The 12,089-nt window shown below is 39.7% G+C and overlaps 1 pseudogene; it reads left to right on the forward strand.

Annotated features, from left to right (window-relative positions):
• Nucleotides 1–5,315: 5,315 nt before the first annotated feature.
• Nucleotides 5,316–8,310, forward strand: LOC145076409 (putative phospholipid:diacylglycerol acyltransferase 2; annotated as a pseudogene).
• The last annotated feature ends 3,779 nt before the right edge of the window (nt 8,311–12,089 follow it).

Genomic DNA, 12,089 nt, shown 5'->3' on the forward strand with positions numbered 1-12,089 from the left:
GCAACGGACCCTATATAGGTAATGCCGCCAAATCTTGAGGGCGAACACCATATCCCCCAACTCTAAATCATGTGTTGGGTAGTTAGCCTCATGAGGCTTCAACTGTCTCAAGGCATAAGCAATCACAAGACCCCGCTGCATCAACACTGCTCCCATGCCTATGATTCAAGCATCATAGTAGACTACGAAGTCATCTATGCCCTCTGGCAAAGTGAGAATCGGTGCCTCACATAACTACTGCCTGAGCGTCTCAAATGTTGCCTGCTACATATGTCCCCGACGAAAAACCACCGACTACTTGGTCATTCGGGTCAACGGAACTACAATCTTGGAGAAGTCCTGAATAAATGTCCTTTAATACCCTTCCAGACCCAGGAAACTCCGAATTTCAATTGGAGACCTCAAAATCTCCCACTGCATCATGGCCTCTATCTTGGCCGGATCGACCAAAATACCCTTCTGGTTGACGAGATGCCCAAGGAACTGCACCTCGTGCAACCAAAACTCACACTTGGAGAACTTTGTGAAAAGTCTCTCCCTCCTCAGTGTCTCCAGCACCTCCTTCAGGTGCTCCTCATGTTGCTCCTAATTCTTGGAGTAACCCAAGATGTCATCTATGAATACTATTACAGACCGATCCAATATCGGTCTGCACACGTGGTTCATGAGGTCCATGAACACGACTGGAGCATTGGTGAGCCCAAAAGGCATCACCATAAAGTCATAATGACCATAGTGAGTCCTAAAAGCTGTCTTCTGAACATCATCATCCCTGAATCGCATTTGGTGATACCCTGACCGTAGATCAATCTTAGAGAACCAAGATGCTCCCTGAAGCTGATCAAGCAAATCATCTATCCTCGGAAGTGGGTAATGTTTCTTCACCATTACCTTGTTTAGCTCCCGGTAGTCTATGCAGATGCGATGTGACCCATCCTTCCTCTTCACAAATAGGATCAGGGCTCCCCATGGTGAACTTCTCGGCCTGATAAAACCCTTGTCCAGCAGCTCTTGAAGCTGCGTAGACAACTCCTGCATCTCAGGAGGAGCTAACCGATATGGTGCCTTGGCTATCGGAGCTGCACCAGGGACTAGATCAATCCTAAACTCAACCTGCCTCTTTGGAGGTATCCCAGGTAAATCCTCCGGAAATACGTTCGGGTACTCTCGCACTACTGGTACGTCATCAACCATCGCTTTACCCTTCTCTCGGGTATCCATGACATAGATGACATATCCTGCACAACCCTGTTGAAGGTAGCGCCTCACTCTCCCTTCAGAACATAAAACTATTCCGCAATGTGGCCTCTCACCCTGGATCACTAACCCTCCCCCACTAGGATTGTGAACCCTCACCAGTTGTTGCTCGCAATCGACCACTGCACCATTGGGGCTCAACCAATCCATACCGACTATAACCTTATTCCCCTGCAGGGGAATAGGAACCAAATCCACTAAGAACTGCTCATTGAATAACCGTAGCGTACACCCTCTATAAACCCTTGTGACCCTAACGGTTCTGTCATCAGCTATCTCAACATCAAGTGGGCAATCCAGCTCCCCCGGAGCTCTACTAAATCGCTTGCTAAGTGCGAGCGACACAAAAGATCGGGTGGCACCAGAATCAAACAGTACCAATGCTGATATGTCGTTCACTAAGAACGATCCAATAACATAACACATAAACATAAGTAACATACAATATAAATAAAGAGATAAGAGAAAGATACATACCCGTCACCACGTCAGGAGTTGCTCGTGCCTCCTCTACTGACAACTGAAAGGCTCTACTCTTAGCCATCGGCGTCTCTGCCCGACCCTGGTAGCCGTCTGTGATCCTCAATGTTCCAGGAGCGAGGCTTCCACCTTTCCTGCTGCTGCTAAACTTGGACACTGGGATTGTTTGTGTCCCCTCTGATTGCAGTGAAAGCAAATCAGATCTGATAATGCCGTGGTGGTGGTCGTAGCTATACAATCCCTGCTCATATGCCCAGTTTGGCCGCACTTGAAGCAACCGAAACCCCCTTCCTTGCACACCTCATCGTGCAACTTGTCGCATTTGCCACAACAGCTACGACTCCGCTGGCTCCTAGACTTGTGGTAGGACACCTTGGGCTTCTTCCCGAAATTGCCATGCCAGACACCACCTCAGGCTTCCTCTTCCTCTCCATCTCTAAATCAATCTCTCTCTCACGAGCCCTAGAAATCATATCCTCCAGGGTCTTGCAGCTGCACCGGCTCACAAACTGTCTGATATCACTTCTCAGCATCTCATGGTATCAGGCCTTTTTCATCTCCTCGTCCGCCACATACTACATAACAAGAAGGGCCCTCTTCCTAAACTTGATGGTAATCTCCGCAATTGTCTATGTCGTCTGCTGGAGGTCCTGGAACTCCTTAGCAAGCTGTTGCACGTCAAAAACAGGTGCGAACTCGGCCCTGAACCTGGTCGTGAAATCACTCCAGGTCATCGCATCCAACACTGTATCATCACCAATGGCTCTCCCAACCTCCACCCACCAGTCGCATGCCCTGTCCTTCAGAAGACAGGACACAAGCCTAACCTTGTCCACCTCGGGACATCTGCTAGTGCGGAACGCATTGGCGACATCCTCCAAACATATAGTACTCGCAATGGGGTCGCGAGCCCCATGGTAGTCGAGAGCTCAACAAGCCTTGAAATCCTTGAAAGTTAGTGTGCGAGGCCCCATCATGGCCGCCACCTCAGTGCGGAAAGCACTCAACCACTCATCCAAAAGCTCAAGAATGCCTTCCTTGATCGTGCCAGAGATCATATGAGTCTGGTCTAGTATGTTGCGCGTGATATCTGAGGAGGTGAACTCCCTATTCTGCTCGTCTAGCTCCTCGGCTCCAGAGCCTGAGCCTGATCCCTCACCAACACCAGAATTTTCAACTACTGGTCTAGGGCGTAAAACCACCATTCTGAAAATACATTAAAACAAACTTCAGAATGCTAAACATATCTCGAGGAATCTCATATACTACAAGTTTCCTGGATTCATCTCAACCTTCCTTGATTCAAGTACAGATCCTCTACTTTCAGTAGTACGACCCCATACTACCTTCCATATCTATCCGTAATTTCCTCAAGAACTGCCTTGACTCTACCAAGTCCCTTCTACTACTACTGGTCTCTGCTACTCTCATCCTAGGCTTTCCCTAGGGAAATCAACAACCTACTCTCCACCATCAGCTTTATAAGAAGTCCTTGCTATCTTCCCCTAAATAGCTCTCGAATACTATTACACATCACTAAGACTAGATAATTCTTTGAATGAGAGGTCCAACCCTACAACGGTTAGACGCAAACAAGAGTTGCAAAATAGAGCTAAACCTAACCTTCTGAAATTATTTAGTCCTCGCAATTTGTAACTTAACATATTTGTTTACTAGTTAGTAAAAGATAACTAGAAGTCCTAAAAGCACGAAGCAAGCAACATTCGAGTATTGAGTACACATAATCAAACATATCACATTCAGGCCATCACTGACTAATCTGTACTAGCATGCAATTCTCATAAAGCTGATACACATATAACATGCACATAAGGCATCCTTCGTAGATCCTTAACCCTAATCTAGCATGCAGTTCTCATAAAGCTGATAATCATAACCTAACATAAACACGTATGGGTAATTTGGGAGTACTTACTTGAGCTCAGCTAATTGCATACACCACACCCTTTTCTCTTTTTCAAAATTCATCTTGCTTTTTTCTACAACAGTTTTCTTTTCTCAAAATCCTTTTTAAGAAAATTGATTTTCCTTTTGAGAATTTCTATACCAATTCCTTAGTTTGAGTTCAGACACCTGAGAGTGTGGCAAATCCCTCAAACCAAGGCTCTGATACCAACTTGAAACATCCTAAAAATACGGTCCAAAAATTTTAGTTTTAAATCATTATTAAAACCATAAATGTCATCACCAGAACATAAAATCATAAATCATGTATCTCAAAAATCATGTCAAAAGCTGTATCAAAATCGTATGAGAAAATATCATACTCTAAAAAAATCCCAGGCCGAAACTGTGGTGTGTGACATGCGATCATCCCGAGCCCTTCGCTTTGCTAGTGGAAGTACCTGAAACAAAAAATGAAAATTGTAATCACAAATCTTAGTGAGTCACCCCAAGCTACCACATACTATACACATAATCACATACTAGGCCCTGCCCGACATCGGACCGAGGTCCAGCATAACTTGGGCCTGGCCTTGCATCGGGCCCCGCCCGGCATCAGACTGAAGTCCAGTATACATATCATGAGCATAACATAAACAGAAACATAACATAACATAAGCATAACAAGAAAGCTAACATTCCTCGGGCTTGCCCCGACATCAGACCAAAGTCTAGAACACATAATCATACACATGCAAGAATCACGAAGACATCAAGCATACTAACTTCCTCGGGCTTGCCCCGGCATCAGACCGAATTCCGGAACATAAAACAAACATCGGGCTAAACCCGGCACATACAATCACACATACACATGCCGACCTTGGACCTTGGTGCCTTAGACACGTTCCTATAGGAGAACACTCACTTCGCTAGACTGACGGCTGAAAACTCGGGTGAGAAATCCTTATCTGCTGCTCCGGCGACTCTCCGGCTATATATTGCATAATAACACTTAATCAAAATATGATAACCCTTCATAGGGTAAAATGACCATTTTTCTCCTGGTCAAAGTCAACATCCTGGTCAAATTCCACCTTCTGGGTTGACCAACTCGCCGAGTCACCCATTCAACTCGTCGAGTTCTATAACTCATAAATCTCGGAATCGCGATTCAACCCGCCGACTCGCTCCACCGACTCGTCGAGTCCTATCAAGTTGTTCAGTCGCGAGTAGGCTAATCCACTCATCGAGTCCCTCTACAGACTCTTCGAGTTCTACTATAAACTGGAATCGGGACAACACGACTCGACTCGTCGAGTTCCCTTATGGACTCAACAAGTCCTTCTGTCTGTTTGACCATCTTAACAGATTAAGCCCCTATCTTCTAGATCCAAGGTCCTTAGTTCGTTTACCCACTGGAAAGGCCTTTCTAAGGGTAAAGTTTCAAACTTTACTCGTTCATAACTCTTCTTAAAAGGTTTAGACAAAACCTGATACCTTTAGGATATGGATCTTGTCTAAAACGCCTTAGAATCTCAAATCCACGCATGCAAACCTAGATCTAGGGTTTTAACATCTGTGGGACACATAAAATCCTGAGCTTTCCTTTCATGCATGGTATTTTAGGGCTAAACACTACTAGAAAACAGCCCTTTAATGACGCGCAAACAATGACACTTGCTGATAGACGATGCGCATTTGTAAGTGCCCTAAAAAATAATGTCAGTTTTGCAAAATTTAAAGGATTTTGGACACGCATTTTTGCGTGCCCTAAAATTAGTGTCTAAACAAAAAAAACACGGAGGGCACCTATAATAAAGTGTGTGTCGTCTAAGACTGTCGTTTTATAAATTTTAATATAATGCGCGCTTTCCATCCCGGAAAAATAAAATCCCAAAAACATAAAAACCCCGCCTTCCTTTTTTTTCCTCCTCCTCTATAGTTTCCCTCTTTGTAATAGCTAGGGCTTTTTCAAGAACTCGCCCCAACCGCCTTCCTCTACTGCTCGTTCTCTCTTCGATGTCCCTTTCTCTTCTTCTCAGTTCTTGACGTCGACAGCTTATCCCACCTCCGACATTTCTCTTGGCGCTGGCGCCTCCCACCTCTGACCTCCGTCCAGCCCTGCCCCGCCATCCAACGCTTCCCAGCGACACCCAGCTGGTAGAGCCCCACGTCTCCGACACTTTCAAGAACTGGGTCCATATTTGATGGATCTCTGTTGATCCAATCATTTGGGTACTAGTGCTTTTTGTAGTGTTTGTTTTTTCTTTTCTTTTCCCCTTTGGCCTTCCTACTGTGTTGTTGAAGTCTTTCTCCTAAGTCGTCTCCATACCTTGTCGAGTTACAGAAAGACCAGGCGATAAGTTATCTCTTCTTTTTCAAGTGTGGGTAACTACTAACTAGGTCATAGGGTTCGAATTGGGTGCTATTTTTCTTGATTGTGCCTAGTGGTGTGGTTTTTGCAAAAAGGTCCTCGTTAAATCAGGAATATGTAAAACAATTACAAGAAGAAAGTCAAACAATTACAAAACAAGAGTGCAATAAGAACAAGAAGAAGAATGAGAAGATGCAGCCAAAAGTTAGAGGGTGGAAGTGTATAGATTCTTGTTGTTGGTTCATTGGGTGCATGTGTACTACTTGGTGGCTACTCTTGTTTTTGTACCATTGTCTACCTGCTCATTTGTCTGGGTTCAGATCCCCTGAATCACCTGGTGTAAGGCTCAAGAACGAAGGGTTAACCCCACTCCACCCTGTCGTTTTGGTCCCTGGAATCGTCACCGGTGGCCTTGAGCTTTGGGAAGGTCGATCTTGTTCTCATGGCCTTTTTCGCAAACGCCTTTGGGGTGGTTGCTTTGCCAAGATCTTACAGAGTTTTTTTTTTTAATTCTATAACTTTAATTAACCACCTTCAATCTTGATTTTCTAGTAGCAAAAATGTTGAATTTTAATACGACTTATTTGTTTAAAATTCAGGCCATTGTGTTGGTTGGAGCATTTGTCACTCGACAATGAAACATGACTCGACCCGCCAGGCATTCGGGTCAGACCGGTTTCGGGTCTTGTTGCTGCAGATTACTTTGCTCCTGGGTAGTTCGTTTGGGTTGTTCTTATCGAGAATTTGGCTAAAATTGGGTATGAAGGGAAGAATATGTATATGGCTGCTTACGACTGGAGGCTTTCTTTTCAAAACACTGAGGTAAGGGATCAAGTGCTAAGCAGATTGAAGATCAACATTGAACTAATGTATGTAACCAATGAAAAGTGGTGGTGGTGCCCCATTCCATGGGTGTCATCTACTTCCTCCACTTCCTCAAGTGGGTGGAAGCCCCACCTCCGATGGGTGGTGGCGGTGGCCCAGGGTGGTGTGACAATCATATCTAAGCAAGCATGAACATCGGACCGGCGTTTCTTGGTGTTCCCAAGGCAGTTAGTGGGATGTTGTCAGCTGAAGGCGAAGATGTTGCTTTTTTCAGAACCATGGCTCCTGGTGTGTTAGATTCAAAGATTCTAGGGCTTCAAACTTTAGAACACATGATGCATGTAGTTCGAACATGGGACTCTGTGATTTCACAATCAGTGGATTGATGGTTACTTCTGAGCACTCCAGTCTATCAGATCTGTGCAAAGTCTATCTAACTCATTTTCTTTTCATCTCATAATCTGCAATAAGTCAGATTAGTGGTTTAATAAGCATATCAATTAGTTTTGGATCTGTTTATTTGCTGCAATATCTCATTTTAACATTGCTATACATACTGATACTATAGGATACTTGCTTCTTTTTATTTGAAGGGTAATGAATTGATGCACCAAAAAAACTGATAAGCACACCTTTGGAGTTTGGAAGCAAGTCGTTCATTGTTGCTGTAATATTGTTTTCACACGATAAACAAACATAAAATGGTGCAAACTAGTTTTAATATAGTATAAATTTAAGCACAACAAAACTTGTTAAGTAACACCATACATACACTCTGCATTATATGTTATATGTTGTTTCTTCTCTAAATAAACACCGAATTTAAACTTGTTGCTTATCTTATTAGAGACTTGTGGATGCTCTCAAGAGTGGGCCACCTACTCATACAATTTTGCAGTCGTTGGGCTGCATTATATGACAATGTTTCGATCAATTGTCCAAGTAGGCGTCTGAATTCCAATGTCTAAAGTCTAGAATATCAACAGTATAAAAAGATTTAATTTGATGAATTTAGGTTTGATTAGTACTTATTAATGTAGGAATGGGGCTTTGAACTTCCAACAGGGAATATTTCAGATCGTGCAATGATCAAATATATAGATTTCTTGCTGGCAACAGCATCTGGAAAAGCAGTAGGAGAGAGATTCCCTGGTAAGCTCACAGCTCTATTTGAGAAAACTAAGCTTTCTGCTTATGCCCTTGCTGCCATGGTCGAGAGTGTTGTTGTTTCAGAGGTAAAAAATAGTAATTCTTGATTTTGGTTATTAATTCTTGATTTGCAACAAATCTATAAACATAATTGTCTTTTGTTTTTGTTTTTTTTTTTTCAGGGATTTGAAATTTTCGTAGACTTGAAGTCCAAAAGGTTCGTTTCTATGGCTTACTTTATGGATTTATAACAGATTAAAACCATAAATGAATTAAAATTATGTATGTTTTTATTTTGGATTTGCAGATTGAATTAAAATGACTAATTTGTTTTATCAGAGAAGTTTTTGTAGGTTCTTTTGAGAAAATATTTACAATTTGGTAAAGAGTAATGAAAAGTATCAATAACTTCTTTGCGTTTTGCCTAAGCTCAAATGCAAATATTATTTTTACATGTTTTATTAATCACTTCGAATAAACTTTTTATTAGGGATGATAACTCTATTTTATAACTATGATATCCAAATCTATAGATCTTCCCTTGAAAAAATGGCTAGCTACTTAAGGTATAACTTTTACTTTGATATTTGTTTCACTTTTATTTGAACTATGTTCGATCTTTTTGTATAATTATGAGAAAGTATGATTGATTGTTCTTTTAATCTGGTTGTAATATCAGGAACACTAGATGAAAAGAAAAGAAGAAGTAGATAGAAATCATGTGTTTCATGGGGACTTGGATCATGTGTATGTAACTAGCGGAGGTAATTCTCTCTCAACATTTTTATTGTTTAGTTATTTTTTCTCCAAACCCATTAAACATGAACTTATTTGAAGAGGAAAAAAATAATTTGTTAATTAAAGCAGTAGAGAATTACCTCAACATTCTTATTTTTAGTTATTTTTCTCCAAGCCGATTAAACATGAACTTTTTATTTCAAGAGGAAAAAAATAATTTGTTAATCAAATGAGGTTTGGGCAAAAGATTAACGGATCAATTGGTGACATCTTGACGTCATTATTACTGTTGATTTTTTATGTTTACCCCAGAAACCCCTAATGGTATTTATATATTGGTCTACTTCCGGTACATAACTATATTTAGTTAAACGTAATTGATTTAAACTGTTTAAAGTTGATTGGTATATTGATTGTCATAAATAAGCATGAATTTATTATCACGTGACATTATTTAGTTATTTGCGGTTTTTAAATTCATAGAAATGCAGTTTTCTGTGGGTTTTATATGCATAATGATTAACACACCTCTCTCCCGCTGCGACTTTAAACTCGCCCATTAATCAACCAAGTCTGCAAAGAATTCCAATAATCCATAAAACCGTCTACAATTTGCGTTAAAAAGCTGCACTTTATGCATATAAAAACCGTAAAAAACTGCATTTATATTAAAAACAACAAATTTAACACTAAAATTTACACTTTAAAGCACTTTTAGCACTTTAAATTTACCCTCTAATGCCCTTAAAAGCTGAGTTTTTTCGTCACTTAAAAATTAGAAACAAAATATACGCAAGCTTTATTTGGGCATATGAAACTTAATTATTTCATTTATTCATATATTACACTTTCTTATTTCTTTTTCTAAATTTGATATATATATTTTTTATTAAAGCATTGTACTTTCTTTGAAAGTAAAATGTTATATTTGGGTGTAATTTGAAAACAACCACCCAATTATAGCATGCTTTCAAAGTACAATGTTATAAAAAGAAAGCTCTTTAGAACATTCTATGATGGGTTTTAGGAGGCTAACTTATGGTTATATGATTTTTTTGGCAGCCTATTTATGGAGCACAACTTGAGAAGGTATTGGTTTTACCAATGATATCAATATTGAATATTTTTAGAATTAGGGTTAAAGGCAAGACATAACAACTAACTTCCATTGATATCTTAATTTAGTTATTGTAATAATTGTTTTTATGAATAAGGAAAGATGGTGCTCTTGCATTAACTCTGGCCAGGGGTAACAATCTTTTCAAAAACTAAGTATACCTACATTTAAATAAGTTGTGTAGGTGTTTGTATTTAGATGTATCTTCATGAATATGTAATTTATAGTTATCATCGATTTGCCATTTGTAGCAATGTACTTTCTTTATATTTGCAAGATTTATTTAAAATAACCATTAATGAGTCTTTTACGTTTATACAACAAAAGAACATTGCTTAAACACCCGCCGCAACGCGCGGCTTAAAAACCTCGTCAAGTACTTTTTCCTCATTTCACTTTTCCTTTTTATAATTAAAAAAAACATCAAATCAATATTTTTTTATATTTTGTAGGCATTTGCTCAGTTGTTACAAGCTCCACATGATGATGCATAACTAATAATACGTGAGAGGTTTCCTGTCCCACGATTGGTGGTGTGTGATCAACATGGTTCTCAGGTAAATGACCATTTTACCCTCGCATTCCAAATAACAAATTTCACAATATTGATTAGTAGTGGGAGATACACCGAATGACTTAAATTTCTGCTTAAATGGTCTCATATGGCCTGATCAGACTCCTCATCCTGCTCTAAATGGTGATTACTATAATTTTTTTGCCTAGTATTTAGGTTTTTGTTTAGTTATTTCCAACAAAAATGTTTCCATGATGAATCTTTTGGTAGAGACAATGTATAAGAATTACTTCATTGAGCTAATTATGATGCGATCCTTTGTTTATTTGTTTTCATAGGTCAAGTATTGCTATCAACCAATTAAAATTTCGTTCACCAATGGCGTAATTGAGGTATCAATATCATCACTCTTACTTATTTGTCTATATCATTTTCATGAAAATGTTTATGTTACGTATTATATATTCATATGTCCACTTGTGCTTTCTATATAGCAAATGTTAACCTTGGTGTTTGTGTTTTTTGTTCATAGATTACAAACACCAATTTCTTTCAAACAATAGAAGATCTAGAGTTTAATTGGGTGATTGAAGGTGATGGATGTAAATTTGATTCTGGAACTCTCAGTCTACCAACATTAGAGTTTAATTAGGTGATTGAAGGTGATTTTGGTTCTTGAAACGAGACTCAAGATATCATATTTTGGCATGGCTAGAAGCTTTGGAGGAAACGAGACTCAAACAAAAGTAAACACACAGAGAGTTGTTGGCACATAGTAAGCTAGATGATGCAATTGTATATAAATGAGTTCAATTTTTTATAACATTTACTCACTTTTGGAATAATTATTTGTATTTGACATATTAGTGAAATAAATTATCTTTGTTATTTATGGTATTTTATTTTGTATTATGAGATTTTTAATGTATTATTTAATTTGAAAATTAGTAAATCTATAAATAATATTTTTTTTAAACATTTAAAATTATGATACGCAAAAATGTGTGTCATCTTCATTTATGACATGGCCTTTCTTGACAGGGGATTTCTTGATACGCATTGTGTGTCATTAACACGCGCGTCGTAAGGTTACGACACGCGAATGTGTGTCATCTTCCTTTATGACAGGGCCTTCCTTGATACGCATTCTGTGTCGTAAACGCGCGTCGTAATTGCGCGTCGTAAATGCGCGTCGTCTATAGACGACGTGCAAAAGCGCGTCGTCTCTCTTTATGACATGGCCTTCCTTGACGCGCATTTGCGCGTCGTCTGAGCCTTTTACGACGCGCAATGAGCATCGTAAAAGTCTGTTTTTCTAGTAGTGAAAAAGGCCATGAACTTGATTTGAAGCTTGCACGGGCCTTCCATGGTCATAAAGTTTGCACCTTTATGCCAAGGAACCCTCCTAGATCCTAGATCTGAGACATAAGTCACTTGGGACGTCCCAACCCCAAGGACCAAGGTTCTTGAACCAAAACATACATAAAATGGAAACTAATATATCTAATAGAAGAATGATCAAGTTGGAAACTTGATTATCAGAAAATGTAGCAAATGGAGTGTAGTTCCTGGATCTACTCCTTCCCTCTTGACTCTTCTATCTTCTACTTCTTCCACAAGCATCAAAAGGCACAAATAACACTCAAAGTGGCAAGAAGTAGCTCACAGTCACTTAAGGCGGATTAGGGTTTCGAGATTAGCGTTTGGAGGTGATAGAGTATGGGATG

The sequence above is a fragment of the Lactuca serriola genome, chromosome 9, assembly GCF_051521515.1.
Source record: "Lactuca serriola cultivar US96UC23 chromosome 9, Lser_US96UC23_V15, whole genome shotgun sequence".
NCBI lineage: Eukaryota > Viridiplantae > Streptophyta > Magnoliopsida > Asterales > Asteraceae > Lactuca > Lactuca serriola.